Source organism: Gekko japonicus, unplaced genomic scaffold (genome assembly GCF_001447785.1).
Source record: "Gekko japonicus isolate JY-2015 unplaced genomic scaffold, Gekko_japonicus_V1.1 scaffold156, whole genome shotgun sequence".
In the NCBI taxonomy this organism is placed as follows: Eukaryota; Metazoa; Chordata; class Lepidosauria; order Squamata; family Gekkonidae; genus Gekko; species Gekko japonicus.
The window spans coordinates 983318-997798 of record NW_015166424.1 but is presented as its reverse complement, the minus strand read 5'-3'; the positions used below and the strand labels follow the sequence as shown (position 1 = coordinate 997798).

Here is a 14481-nt window from a genome sequence, read left to right as displayed (position 1 = left end):
CCCTTCCCAGGGGTCATCAGGAAGAATGACAGAGCTGCCATGACCACAGCTTCAGCATCATACCAGCATGAAGTCTCTTTATGTTACTTTCTGGTGGTGCTGCTGCTTCTAGCAACCCCTTCAGCAGTTCCCAGCAGTGGTCTGGGATATTCCCTGTGACTTACCCAACAAGTCACTTGTGGACAAGGTAATCCTGTTTTGCTTTCTCTATGTCTCCTAAGCGCTGAGGGCATACCTGCAGTGAATACTATGATCTATGATCTTATGTAGAAAAAGCCCAGCAGGAACTCATTAGCATAATAGGCCACACCCAACAGCAGAAATTCATTTGCTTATTAGGACACACCCCTGACAGCACAGCTCATTAGCATATTAGGCCACACACCCCATGTTCGCAGAAGTGTGGTCTTCCAGACACACTCACCTTTTGCTTCTTATTCTGCTTACCTTGTTTGTTGTCAAAACCCAGAGCTTTTTTATAGCAGGAACTCCTTTGCATGTTAGGCCACACACCCCTAATGTAGCCAATCCTAATGAGTGTCTGCTGTTGGGTGTGGCCTATTATGCTAATGAGTTCCTGCTGGGCGTGGCCAACTCGGGAGCCAGCCGGAACTCCGTTCCTGTGCCTTCCTGCCCAAAAATAGCCCTGATCTTATGGATGTTTTATTAAAGTTAGTCCTATTGAAGTCAGCTGAGCATTACAGCCTGAAACTGAAAATTGCAGTTCTGTCAGGGAGGTGAGGCTCCCCATCAGAGAATGTTAGTAATACAGATTTAAAAAATCAACATGGTGTTTCTAGGATTAATTTATTTCAGAGCTGAATTGCTGTAGATGTCATTTCTGAAAACAACAACAATTCTTTATTGGCTAATGCCTAGGTTTCAGAAGAATTATAGGGGAGCAATAGTAATCCCAGGTAGTTTGGGTTTCAAAGCAGCAGCAACACTGAGATCTGTAGCGTAATGAGGAAGACAAAGGTTCTCTTACGGAATTCTAAACTCCTCCTCCACACTGCTGTTGTAAAAGATGGGCACATGAAGTTCTACATGCATAGGTTCTCTTGCCACAGTCAAGAAATGAGTTTCAGTTTAAGTGTCAGCATGCAATCCACCATCAAAAAAATTTCTTATAATGTGCAAAGGCTGGACAACATCATTAAGTGTAAGAGAGTTCAGAGTCAAATTGTGAAATTAAATCTGGACATCCTCCTCCTCCAAGAGACCCATATCAAAAATGTTGCAGCCTCTCTGTTCAAAACAAAGAAAGGGTCTCTTTGATGCTTTTTGCAGCAAAAACTGTCATTGCTACGCACTGGAAAACAACAATGGCACCCACACTTTTACAATGACATAAAAAGTTGTGGGATTTAATATATCATGGCGAAACTCTCGGATAATCTTGATAAACTTCCGGCCTCTTCTACTTTTGTTCCAACATGGTTTCCTATTTTAGAATACCTAGCCAATCAACAAGACATTCCTAAAGTAATTGATGACCTGTGGTTGTGGTAATGCTTTTCAATATACCAATGATTGTTGCTACTGTTAATATCTTTATGTGTTAAAATTCAGTCTAGGTTATGGATGGTACCCTATTGATATTATTTCTTTAGTTACAACTATTGTTGCTCTAAACCTTGAAATGCACAATATTCTGTTGGTTTACTACTCCATGTATTGTTCTAGCACTTTAAATGTTTCTATGTTTGCAATATTAATAATCCTACCAAACTTACAATAAACTTTATTGTACAATTTAAAAAAGACAAACTGCATGCTGGGGATTGTTTGTGCCTTGTTTGTTGACATTTCAGGGCAAGTGGTTGACCACTGTGACTCAGAATGCTGTAGTAAATGAACCAGTCGTCTGTTCCAGGCTATTCACCGGTCTGTTCCAAGCTAGTTTTATGTTCTATCATTACAGTCAGTATCCGTAGACCATTTATTACATTTTTATCCTTGTCAAGCTTCATTCGTGGCCCTGGAGTCGACCCGCCCGTGGCCATGGCGTCGACCCTGGGAGTTGGAGAGGGTTCATAGAGAAGGAGGTTGTGGAGGGGCCTCAGATAGACAGGGGACGGGGTTATGAGTACCCCGTACGTCCCTCTGCCAACATGTGCCGAACACCTTTGGTCCCGTCTCTATCTCTTGCTCTCTCTTTCTCTCCATCTCGTTTCTTCACACTTTCCTCCTCCCCGGCACATCCGCTTCTCTCTCCTTTTATCCCCCGTCCTGCTCCCAGTGCCACCTGTAATCCCCACCCCCCCTTGATAAGCCCAGATGCCTTCTGGTCATCCCGAGCGTGGTTATGGGTGTGCGTAGCTTCCCCGTCATTCCCGCCCTTAGCCCTCCCTCAGCGGCCTCCGCCTCGCCGCTTCCTGGTATAGAGATCTGAGGTGCCTGACCAAGGGGCTGTGCTCTGCCGGTGTGGCTGCCTCTCCCTGGGTTGGCGCTGTTTGTTTCTCCCGGGGCTCCTGCGATGCAGCCCTGTCGGTCATCATCGTGTTGCCGCTGCCCTGCTCCTCTGCTGTTCCTTGGGTGAGTGGCCTGGTTGGGGCGCCCTCGTCCCAAGGCCACTGGACCGGGACAATCCTGCTCTTCCTTCCAGGAGTTCAGGGTGGCATACATAGTTCTCCTCCATTTTTATCTTTATATCAATGTGGCATGTTATGCTAAACAAACTTCATAGTTATAAACGATGCTTCATAGTGGCATAATTATATGTTGTATGCTTCCCCCCAAGCAGAGTCTCATGCACTGTCCTCTGGCAGACTGGTGTCTGCTTCCTCCTTCCTTCCTTCCTCCTGGTGAGAGCCAGTTTGGTGTAGTGGTTAAGTGCGCGGACTCTAATCTGGGAGAACCGGGTTTGATTCCCCACTCCTCCACTTGCACCTGGCTGGATGACCTTGGCCAAGCCGTAGTTCTGATAAGAGCTGTCCTTGAAAAGGAGCAGTTTCTGTCAGAGCTCTCTCAGCCCCACCTCCCTCACAGGGTGTCTTTTGTTGGGAGGGGAAGGGAAAGGAGTTCGTAAGCCGCTCTGAGACACCTTCGGGTAGTGAAGGGCGGGGTAAAAATCCAATCTCTTCTTCCTCTTCCTAAGATAAGTTACTTTATTGTACTGCCATCCTTCTGCTGATTTGTTGTTCTTGTTCAGTGTCATCAAACCCTCAGTGTTTCAAGGCTTATGCTCATTTGGCCAGCCTTGTGACATTTGTACTGTGGTATTTCATAGTCTCAACCTTTTGCCTAACCTCTGCAGCATATATTTTTTTTACTAAATCATTTTGTTCATGCTATATATTAACAGTAGGTTGCCTTTTCCAAGGCTGTCACTCCAGCACTGCTCTAAATTAAGATTCCCCCCCCCCCCTCGAAAAACAAACAGTTGGAAAAAAACTGATCTGATTTTCCAGGGTGTCTAAGCAGTCCATAATTTTTTTTACTCTTTTACTCAAATGCCTATTTAAATATTCCCTAAGTATATTCACTTATCCGAATACTTTAAAGATATATTTGATGCTTATAGAAGTACCTGTTTCAGTTGCCATATAATGATACTTCCCCCCGTTACAAAACCACAAGAAGTGATCCAAATATCAGTACTTTGAGTAATAATAGTGTTAGGAATTAGTTTGGGATGAGAGACAAAAAAAAATCAGTATCTGGTGATTAACTTAAACAGTCATCTACAATTGCTACCTTAATTCATGCACACAAACAGGCGTGGACACAGACTGCCATTCAGAGGATTGTATTTCAAGATCATAAACCACCTGCAGTTATGTGTGCAAAGGTGCTGAAGTCTACAAAAGCAGCCATGCAATGCAAGCTCTGCAAAACATACTCTTACAAAGGTTCTTTTAGGTGGGTAGCTGTGTTGGTATAAACCGGCAGAACAAAGTTCGAGTCCAGTGGCACTTCTAAGACCAACAAAGTTTAAAATTTGACTCCCTTCAAAACTCATCACATGCCTCAGCTAAGGATAATTTTGTAGTTGGGGAGGGTTGCTACTCGGAGATGTACAAAACCCTCCTGGGAAATCTTGCTAGATTTAGTGAAACCCCCTTTTTTTTTGCTTCCTCCAGAATTCCTTTCAAATTTTATAATACAATTTTCCACTGGCATTTGTAATGAGGTGCATAGGAGAACAGTTAATTATGTAAAACAGATACAGTTGTGGGCCAAATTCTTTGTGAGTAGAATGGTCTCTTTACAGATCTGAGAAAATCCTCTGCCTGAAACTTCTGCTGGTCAGAGTAGACTTCTGCTGGTCAAAATATTGGTTTGACATAATATAAGACAGCACTTTATTTATAACACATTACCAGATCTTTGCAATATGCTTTTATTATATAATAGTCAGTAGTCAAACTATAACAGCGAAATTTGAGCTAAATTGGTAGGCATGCTTCTCATGTTAGTTTTTGGTGTTTTAAATTCTTCATAAGATGGTTTTTGCTACCTTTTTTTCTAGCTCGTTCTTGTTTTCATCGAAACCTGTGTTTAGATCTTTTTGGTATCTTGACTTTAATTGTATCTGCTCCCACCAGGATAATTTTATGTTATACTGTAAATTTAATTCTTCTTCCGATTTTAGTTTGTTTGTCTGATCCAAGAAGTTTTCATAAGTTTCTTTATTATATTTTGTTTGGAGTGTTGGTTTTACAAAAGCTTCCAGTGGCGAGACCCATTTTGGTATTTTGGTATAAAATTTTTCTTTTACTAGTTTCCATACACCAAGCTGCGGTGGCTCAAGTGGTTAAGACGCTGAACTGCAGGCTGTGTCAGGTCAGCAGTTCAGCAGTTCGAGACCTGGGTGTCGCATGATGGAGTGAGCTCCCATCTCTAGTTCCAGCTCCTGCCAACCTAGCAGTTCGAAAGCAAGAAATTGCAAGTAGATAAATAGGTGCCACTTCGGTGGGAAGGTAACAGCGTTCCGTGCGCCTTGGTGTTTAGTCATGCTGGCCACATGACCATAGAAACGTCTTCGGACAGCGCTGGCTCTTCGGCATTGAAACAGAGATGAGCACCGCAACCCTAGAGTCGGATTCGACTGGCTTTTGAGCAAGGGAACCTTTACCTTTACTTTTTTATATACACCAAGTAGAGCTGATCTTGTAATATGATTTTTAAAGTGTTGGTGTGATATGTCTTTTTCATACCAAATATAGGCATGCCAACCCATGGCTAAATCATAACCTTCTAATTTCAGGCAAAACAATAAATAAATATTAAAATAAAAAGGTGGTTTTGCTACCTAAAACCTGCATGTTAGCATATTTCATTTGAGTGCACCTCCATGTTAATGAAATACTGTTATTTTCAGTGTGTTAAGCAAAAGTCTACCCTGACCTAGGTAGCCCAGGCTAACCTGATACTGTCAGAAGGTAACCAGGGTTGGCCCTGGTCAGTAATTGGAAGGGAGACTGCCAAGGAATGCCAGGGTCATGACATGGAGGCAGGCAGTGACAAACCACCTCTGAACGTCTCTTGCCTTGAAACCCATGGGGGTCACCATACGTTAGCTGTGATTTGATGGCAAAAAAAGCCAAAAGTCTAGTATTTTTGTGTGTTTGTATGACATGGGGAATAATATTTTCTCCACTATGTAATATGACATTAGTATGTTAAGCACTTATAATTGATGTGGCATGCTTGTCTCATAGCGACTTTTCCATGTCAAGAAATAATGTTTATCTTAAATGATAACGACCAAGAAAAACCAATAAATAACAACTGTGCACTGACCAACCCACCCAAGAGCTATAGAAAAGAGACTTCAATACAATAAATAATTCAATGCATGTAATCCATCATAGGACAATACACAAATTCATAATATCCCAAAGGGAAAGAACAAAGTCCAGAATAACAATCTCTCAGAACAATAAAGTCTGAAATAGATGTCCACATTGAAGACAGATGTCCAACACTTTTCCTAGGTATTGATTAGTGTTTCGGACTTCAGGTCCTTCCTCAGGAGCTACAAGCTATAAAAATAGAATACATCGTACTAATAAAATACAAACATTTAAACCACATAATATTTCACAACCTTTTCATATCCATTTTTTATCAACATTGAACCCTTATTTTATACAGTCTCATGCAATCTTACCCAATACCGGAAGTCTCATAGCAGTTTGTTAACAGGTAAACATTATTCAGGTTTTCTGTAAAAGATAATGTCTCCTAAGAATGAATAATATAATTTACAAAACAGAAAATATGAACCACTACATAATCTACTTACATATGGGCCAGGTCTCCTAAGTTTTAGAAAGCACCTACAAGGGTTGCTACTATGTAAGTTGGACCCAACATGCCTCAGAGTAACTAACCTATTGTTACATTTTATAAATATACATTGAGCACAGCTGGTGCTATCCTATTGTTGTATCTTAAATGATATACATGTTAAATCTAGATCACAATGTGGTCAATTCATTCCTTATTTGATATTCTGAATAGTTTTTATCTTTTAGGCTCTTTGCAAATTATCATTTCACTGAATACCTCTTTGATAGTTCTTACTCTTATCTAGAGTTTTTATTCTCAAAATAAAGTCACTTTAATTATTTGGAAAAACTGTGGCCAAATATGTTTATTTATTTTACCTCAACTTTCAACAAACAAAAGGAACAAAAACTGGTTCCCAGAGTAGCTAACAATATACTAAATCAGATTGCCAGAAATATTTTTAAAAACCAGGAGTTTAAAATAAAATATAGCAGATAGTATAGATATCATAAAACCAACAATTCACCAATATCATCTAAGAGCAGCAGGCTTAAAAATGCAACATCATAGGAGGGGGAGGAAGAGGGAAATAGCACCTAAAAGCACCAGCAAGATAAACAAACCAGGAACCAGGTAGTCATCCAAGTGCAGAGCATTTAAAACTGGGGCATCACAATTGAAAAGACCCGACTCTAACACTTTGAATCAGGTGGAAGGAGAAGCAGGGCCTCAAATGACCATCACAACGGACAAACATAGGCCGATTTCTCACTTTTTTTGTCAATTTCACATTTAAAGCATTTCCAGCCAGTCTGCCCCGGGTCCGCTCCGGGGGTTTCATTTTTGCATTACAGCCTTGGAGTGGTTTCCTGCAATCTATCTCCTCCCACTCCTGCCCCTCGCCCTCCAAACCGCTCCTATCCTCCCATCCTCCCTCCAATCCCCCCCTTTTTTAGATGCATGCTCAATGCATCTTTTCACCACAAAACGATACTTGTTTGGTTCCTTAGGATCCAGGAATGTCTTATTCAAGAGAGTTTTCACATCTAGTGCAGTAAAGGCAGTAGCCTCTACCCTCTCATTTGGAGGAATCTTTATTAGATCCTGGGTCCAAACAGTTAATCTCTCCAGCTAGTTTTAATAACCCATGAAGGGCAATGGAGAGCATTAAGGATGTTGGCCAAAGTCCTCCATGCAATTTGTACATATCTCAAATCGAATTAATTGAAATTAATCCAATGTTTCTCTGATAAACATTTATTTATATTCTAATTTATATCCCTCCCTACCCCGCCAAAGCCTGCTCTGTGACTGAACTGCCAAACTTTCAGAATCTAAGTTGTGGTGGACGTGAGTAACTTTATCTGCAAAACATCCAACAAATAAGTCATAACAAACTTGCTCTTTGGCATAGAGCATGCCAAGGTGCCCTCAATGTCCTCAATTCCTGCAACACTGTTACTGGAACCTTATTATTATTTTTTAATTATTATTATTATATATTTTCCCCATGTTACATTCAAACACATCCCTATTCCCATACATATTGTATACTCTACCCTCCCTCCTCCCTCCTCAAAGTTTATAGCTGTTTCTGTGTCTTCGGCAATGGTCCTTTATATAAGTCCTCCTTTTGTCCTTCTTGCTTCCTCTATTTCCTCGCGTCCTTCTTGGTTCCCTTTTCTTCTTCCTTTTTCTCTTTACATTTGTAGCCGAAGATTATTCTTGTTCTGCAATCAGAGGTGGGGAGTTTTAGTATGACTTGGATGGTTATTTTTCTCGCATATTATTCATCTGCCTTTTCTTATTTTCTATCCCCCCCCTTCTTAACTACTTATCCTTTCTAGCCAGGGGCACAAACCTAGGAGCTTCCACCGAACGTCAGACCTTTGACCTTCCATGACCCATTTTAAATACAAATGCCATTTTTTCTTTATCTTTCCTATTTTTGATTCCCATTGTTCTTCTTGATTACAATAGTTATTATGTCTGATTGAATATATTCAAATAAATAATTCTGCCAATTTGCTACTGTCCATTTGGTTTTATCTTTCCATCCAAATGCTATTACGGCTTTTCCAGCTAACACCATTGCTTTAAATAAGTCCTGTCCTCCTTTTCCACTGTTACTGGAACCTTAGATAGTAGACAAATTCTCAAGTCTGCACAGATTATTTTTTATTTATTAACATTTATACCCCTCCATTTATTGTGGTTCAAGATGAAAGCAAAATGGAGAATGTTGCCATACATTTTTATAGCTTGCCACCCTAATGGTGGGCACAAAAATGTTGCATTCAATAAATAAGGGAAATGTTGTTAGAATTTGTATGATTTAAGCATTACTCTCCTGATTGTCATATGTAGTTCCCCTGTCAGAATAAATTCCAAACATTTTATTTCCTGTCAATTTATCCAGCAATAATTTCTGAGAACTGGAGCCCGAGTATCTGTAGAGGTCAATCCAGGCTAGGTTTCCAGTCAGATTCACTGGAGAGAGCTAATCCACATACACATTTTGGCTTGGCAAGTAGATTGGCATCCACTGTGATCAGTTGGCTTATGTGAATTGCATAGGAGGTTTGTGCAAGTTAGAATACAATGGCATGCATTTTTTTTAAACAAAATCAGTATTACTTGTAGACTACTGAGTTGTTTTTCTGTGCCAAGAATGAAAAGGTCTGGATGAGGAGACAACTCCCAACATGGTAGTGTTTGGAATGGCTACATGTCTCAATGCAATAATTTTTAATTTGCTATTTTAGACAAACAGTGATGAGAACTGTGAAAAGCTTTAATGGCCAAATGGAACAGTGGCTGTAAACTTTTCTTGTCCGTTTCTAGAGAAACATGCTGGGAACATTTGAGCCAATGTGACAGGGAACATTATTCAACTTTGGCGCTGTCCTCCGCTTGCCACTCAGGAACACTTACGAAAACTCTGAGTAAAAGAAACTGACACCTCAATTCCCTGCCCTGTTCACTGTTGCTAATAACAGTGATGACCCCAAACCAAAGCAGCTGTTTTCATATTCCAGCCTATACAACCCACCTATGGACATTCCTAAGGGACACCAACAGGGAAGCAACCAAGCTTAATAACTAAACAGCTTGACAGCCATAGCACAAAAAATGAAGAGCACTTTCCAAAGTGTCCTTAATTAATCAACACATGTCCAGCTGAGGCAATTAACAGTACCCTCCATGTTGTTCCCGTTACATCTCACACTCATTCTCAGCATGAAGATTTATTTGCCAAGTGTAATTTTTGCTGAGATTGTAACCATTTAATAACCTGTGGTTTATAAATGAAGCTGTGAATCAGTCTAGAGCCACTTGTGATAATTAAACCGCTTGGTGAAGAAGGACTCAGGCCAATAAATGTGGCGCAGAAGCCGTTTCCATGTGCTCTGCTCTCACACCACATCTGTCAAAGCTGTCAATTGGATACCACGTGGGCCAGGTTATTAACATGATTAATCCCAAGCCTCAGGGGAGCGTTAATTTTTTAATATTTCCAGTTAGGTTTCATTTGCACTGAATGTTTTTGGTAGGACCAAAAGAAAACGTTCATTGTATTAATTAAACTGATATTTAAGTTACTGCTAGAAAATCTGTCACTTATGATAGATTTGATAGGAATCAGAGCCTTTAAAGAAGGCCTCCTAAAATAATACAGGGATAGAATTTGAATCGCCAGTTCTTTGACCGTATACATAGACTCTGATAAGGTTTCTGAGGTAACTAGATAGGACTATGGGCATTTTGCCATTATATGTTTGCTCAACGTGAAGACTCCTTGATTAACTATTACCAGTCATGTGAACTGGTATATGAAGCCACTACAAGAGTGTTGCAGCTGCTTACGGAAAAGCTGCCTCCTGTTGTGAAGTCAAATAAAAATGAAATATATAGAATTCTTAAAAAAAAAAAAAGCTGCACTCATTTTCTGTGTACTTGTAGTGTTTTCTGCTTTCCCAAAATCTTTCTTCTGTCTCAAATTCTCAAGCCAAGTTACAAGTTATTAATGAATAAGGTAATTAAAAACCCCTCTTAAATCTGAAGTGTCCCTTAAAAGGTCACGAAAGGGTTTCATTCACTGCCACTGTGATAAATGAATAAATAGCAATACCAATGTGCATGCTGCTTTACAATTTGACAGTGTGAGAGAAGCAGACAAGTAGATCAAGAGAAGAAATGTGAGCAAATGTAGATAGAGTTCCTTGTACTTTTTGAGGATGAAAACCGGTGGAGGCTTTAAGGAAAAGGGGTTCTCTGAGGTTGCTGAATCCTCGCTTCCACGAAAAGCTCTAGCATTGCTTCTGGGATATACTTTGAGTCCCCAGAAGGTATGGGGTGGCCCCAGAAGAAGCCATGAGTTCCCAGTGTAAATTTGCAGCAAATAGGGCATGACCAAGTGGCTGCTCTAAGCCAATGGTTGTAATAACAATATGACATAGGTACACTGGAGGCCTTTTTACTACTTTCATCTCCTGCCTCTTCACAGATTCTCCTTCCTCTTTTCACTTGCATATGTATGCTTCAGAAGTGTTTTCAAACCAAGCTGCTCTTGGCTGGCTTCCCATTCACTTCTCTTCCACAGCAGGTGACTCCAGAGGCCACAGAGAAAATGGAAGGTGGCATGCAGATGGATGGGCAAGGAGGCTTCAGAATGAAGCTGCCAGCTGCTCTTTATTAGCCGCTCTCCTGCAACAAAAAGAAATCCCTGTAGTACAGCTGGACATTTAGCAGCTTTCTCTAAACAGTTAGCTCTCATTTCCCCCTTGTGGGACCCACAATGCTTCTTACAGCTCACCAGGCAAACAGAAGAGTGGAACTGTCTCCAGTGAACTTGGTTTTAGCAGTCGACTTGGTTTTAGTGTTCCCAGTTTCCAATTTAAAAAAAGAATGCCAGGAAAGCACCATTCTGTTCCTGTCCTTGGTGTGGCAAGATATTGTTCAATGAATCTGAACCTATGAGAGTTCTGCACCCCAGACTTTTCATCATGAAAAGGAGGTGTAGATGCAAATGCAGTTGGGGGATGGACTACCATCTAACATAAAATATACTAACTGTAGGACACGGGTTTAATTTTTTGTCTTGTTTTTGATTTCAGTAGAACTCTACTGTAAATTATATGACGAAAGCAATTTTTGTCTACCAGGACCTATGGGGAAAATAGAATTAACTGGAAAGCAAATGAGCCATTTTGGAGTGTAGGGACTGCTTCTGAATGCATCCCTTGCGCAATGCTGTCAATGACTCGAAATGCTATTGGTCTAGGAACAACATCGCTACTGCTCTTGTAATTTTCACACACACTGTGTAATAAAGCCATGTTGTGATTTTAACTCCCAGCTGCTGAAGCTTATAATAATTTGTGAAGTCTCCTGATTTTATTAGATATTTTTAAAGGCATGTTTCTTACTTGCACCACTATAGAAAATTTGAAAGGGCCCCTGACCTTTTCAGGAGTCAGCACAAGGTTCCATAGGGTGAGAGGCTGCAGTCACACACATGAAATAATCCACTTTCAATCCACTTCCAGTGCACCTTCCCGCTGAATTTTACTGTGTGAACTGGAAAAATCCAGTTGGAAAGTGCTTTGAAAGTAGATTATTTAGTGCAGGGGTGTCAAATGTGTGGCCCGCGAGCTGGATCTGGCCTGCACACGGCTCAAACACCCCCCCACCCCCAGCAGCTTCCTTCTTCTGCTTTCCTTCTCAGGGCTGCTGCTGCAGCCGCATCGTAGCTTGCTTTCCCCAGCTCTCTCAGTGGCTCTTTGCTTCCTGCCTCTTGCCTCCCTCCCCCCTCCCTCCTCCCTCCTTCTCTCTCTCTCTCTTTCTCACACATACACAGAGGAGAGCTTCCTGGCTGCTTCATGCTGGAGAGATATAAAAGCAAGCCTCCCCCCCCCCCTTTCTTGCTTGCTCTCTCTCTCTCACTCACATACACAGAGAGAGCCTTGTGGCTGCTTTGCCAGAGAGGTAAAAAGACAAGCCTGCCTGGCCATCATCTGCCCTCCCTCCCTCTCTCTCACACACACATTCACACACACACAGAGAGAGAGAGAGACTCTCTCTCTCTCTCTCTCTCTCTCTCACACACACACACACACACCACTTCTGCTTTTTTCTCTGGGGTTGCTCCTCCTCTTTTGGGGAAGAAGGGGGGAGGAGGAAAAAAGAGACAGAGAGAAAAGAAAATTGGAGTCCCAGCATTAAGACCAACAACATTTTATTCCAGGTATAAGCCTTTGTGTGCAAGCGCACTTCTTTGGAGGGTGGGTGGATGGATGGATTCTTCTGACAAGCACAGTGTACACTGAGGAAATTATTTTGGCTTATTCTGGAAAGTTGGTTTAAAAAAAAAAAAGATTGGGCCCTGCCAGGATCTTCTGTACCCTATATTAGCTCAATTCCCAGAGATTCCTGATGATTTTAAGCTTCTGTTTTTGCTTGATAATCAAGATATGGAAATAACTGAAATAGAAGCAAGGTTTCTTCTTAGTGCTATGGCTATACATTCTGATAAGTAAACACTAGGTTTTTCTCTTTTTATGCTGGTTTTCTGTGCCGTAGCTTCAATTTTACCCTATATGGATTTGTATTTTCCTTTTTTTAAAAAAAGTCCCTGGAGGGATATTTTTTATTTTGCAAATACTACAAAAACTACAAAGAAATATTAGGGAAGGGACTACAACTAAGGATAAAGGAAAGCAAACCACACTAAACTAAAACCCCAAGAGGGGGAGATCTTTTCACTGTTAGTAAAAATGTTAGTACTATAAGTGTTAATATCACAATATACTTGTAGAATTCTTGCTTATAACAATTCGCTATTTATATGTTATTTTATTAGTTGTTATGAGAGAAATCTCTGATCATCTTCTTGTTCTTCGCTTCAAAAGGCCATTTTCCAAGTCCTTCTGCCTTTACTTTGGCTTTCTGTCTCTAAAATTGTATACCACTCTGGCAGGTAGCAGAATCACTAGATTTCGTTTCTTCCTCTTTGGACTCTTCATCTGTCCCCAGCTGACATATTAAAAGTTATTTAGCTTTAAAAGTGGAGTCTATCTTCTCTTTTCTATCATTGATCTTAAAGATGACACCCTCCAGAACCGCCCATCTGTACGATATCCCATTAGTTTGAAGGAAAGAAATTAAGTCCTTGTAATTTTTCCTCTTTTGTCTAATTTCAAATGGAATGTCCTTTAAGGTTTTGATGGTTACATTTCCCAAAATGATACTTGTTTGGTTCCTTTGGATCCAGGAATGTCTTATTCAAGAGGGTTTTCACATCTAGTGCAGTAAAGGCAGTAGCCTCTACCCTCTCATTTGGAGGAATCTTTATTAGCTCCTGGGTCCACACAGTTAATCTCTCCAACTAATTTTACCCTATATGGATTTGTATTTTTTGATCTATATTTAATCTGATCTCCTATTGTATGTATATACATATGCCAATAAAGGCTTGTCAAAGAAAGAAGAAAAAATGATTGGATTTCTCTGTCCTATTTGGATTGATTTTCTTTCAAAAAGACCCTGATTAGGAATAAGAACACTTGGATTGGTCCTTATATCTTGGAGAATGGAGTGATTTCAGATGCCAAATGATAATAGCACACATTGGTGTGCTATTGGTGAGACAGGAAAACTAGGTCTCAATCCAGTCCAGGAGGATGCAATTCAGCAGTCTCTTTCTAACCTCCCTTTGAAATTCTTTTGTAAGAGCACTGCTACTCCTGGGTCAGACACTGAATGTTGTGGTTTCTAATCTCAGTCCATTTATTCTTTGCATCCTCCTGGACAGAACTGAGACCTAGGTTTCCTGTCTCATTATCAATGTTAATATCTCCGCACCTACTTCCCCTCTGCATATCACACCTAATCCAGTCATACCTCCTTTTGCCATTAGGCATCTGAAATCATCTTTATAAAGTTACTAGGAATAAGGCCTGTTGTGAAAATAAATACAACAAGATCTAGAAAGAGGCTCTGGGAGAGTGCCAAGGCCTTGGGCACTCAGTGTCAATTTGCTGTGGTGACCTTTTCAAACCCCACCATTTCCAGGCTCCACCCCGAAATCCCCAGGAATTTCCCAGCCTGCAGTTGGCAACCCCATCCCCTTCCCAGCTAACCATCAACTTACCGTTATCTGCCCCTCTGACTGCAGTTGACTTCTGCCCTTCCTCCTGGAGATCAGTTGTAATTCTGAGTGATATCCACCCCTCACCTGGA

At 40.8% G+C, this 14481-nt stretch overlaps 1 protein-coding gene across 1 annotated transcript in view; it reads left to right on the top strand.

Annotated features, from left to right (window-relative positions):
- Positions 1-14481, top strand: part of SPON1 (spondin 1) — a 470884-nt gene that overhangs the window by 376289 nt on the left and 80114 nt on the right. The window lies entirely within an intron of this gene.